Source organism: Antrostomus carolinensis, unplaced genomic scaffold (genome assembly GCF_000700745.2).
Source record: "Antrostomus carolinensis isolate BGI_N321 unplaced genomic scaffold, ASM70074v2 scaffold38851, whole genome shotgun sequence".
Lineage (NCBI taxonomy): Eukaryota > Metazoa > Chordata > Aves > Caprimulgiformes > Caprimulgidae > Antrostomus > Antrostomus carolinensis.
In genome coordinates this window covers 9707-11134 of record NW_010296955.1, presented here as the reverse complement: position 1 = coordinate 11134, position 1428 = coordinate 9707, and positions in this window count along the sequence as shown.

The following is a 1428-nucleotide window of genomic DNA, read 5'->3' as shown; positions in this document are numbered from 1 at the left end:
CTGAAGGTTGGACGACCAAACCACGTCCACTGGCTTATGGAGAGGCTGGGTGACTGTCAGCACTGGGATGGGGCACAGCTCTGCCCTCAAGTGATTCCTCTCCTGTAGGAAACAAAGCCGAAGCACCTATTCCTCAGGTGAACCATGTTTCATCTTGGAACTGTGGTGGCATTTAACAAGCTGTGGTTCTGACCTGGATGCACATGGCTGATTACTTAAAACCTTTGCCTGTCTTGTTTCTTTGGTTGTTTCAGCTTCATTTAATCTTTAGCCAGGCAGAGGAGCAGCGGCTGGGTTAAAAAGGTGGATGTTGCTGTAGTACAGTATTCCCTTTACCCTCTTTTCACTTTCCTTGCTCAAGACACTTGATGAGAGAACTGGGCTGTTTCAATTTCTGCTTTCCTTGAACCAGGCTGCAGGCTTTTCTCACCTCGTCTGGGTTTGGCTATTGAATTGTAGATTGTAGGCGCGGAGCAAGTAAGCGTAGAAATACTCAAGGCTTAAATCACAGGCTCCTTTTCTGCCTCCACACTGCTGTGCCACTGGCTGAAGTTATGTGCCCTGAACCAGGTAAAGGTGTTTTTGCAGGGATGGCAGCTGGGATCAAGTCTGCACTTGCTGCCACGTAGCTCCAGAAAGCACTAAGGTCCTGGGCATTGCTGTACAGCAATAGAATTCCCCACGGTTAAGCAAAAATAAAGTGAGCAGTGTTGCACAAGAGGAGGGTACAAACCCTCTCGTAAGTAAAGGGATTCCCAGTCCCTCCCTGTGCAGTGTTTAGGGCACAGCAGGCAGCTTTGGGCTGTGCTTGGCACAGTTAATCTTCACAGTGCACTCACTTTCTGGAGATGAGACTAGATTTGGTATTTGACTGTACTTTCCCTCAGAAACAAAGGTTTACTGGAGGAAGTACTGGCCTCACATGAAATGCATGTCATGTGCAGGTGTGAGCTCTTCTGGAGCACTCTGAGACACAGAAAGGGATCTGGGTCTCTTCTTCTCCCTGTTCCCCCACGTTGCCAGAGTTAATTCAATGAACGGAACACTTTTTTTAGCTGTGTTTGAGATAGTTTCTACCCCCAACCTTTAACCACCATCATAGGAACTGCCCGTGAGTGCTGCTCTGGTCACTAACACGTGAAGATCACTGCACTTTGTCACTGCTTGATATTCCATTTGTGACCTAATGTTTGTAATGACTAATTCCTGCCGCTACTGGGGGGATGCCATGAAATAAAGTGCAACTATTCATGTGTGCTATTCCCGTGCATCTGTTTTTATTTGTGTGCTGTCATTTTAAAGCCTGACACCACAGCTGGAGCCAGCCTTCCTGCTGCTCCACACTGTGCAGAGGAGTGAGGGCAGAAACCAGGGAGCGTCACTCCACTCACCCTCACTTTTTGCCCCTGCAGTGACAGAAAGATTCCT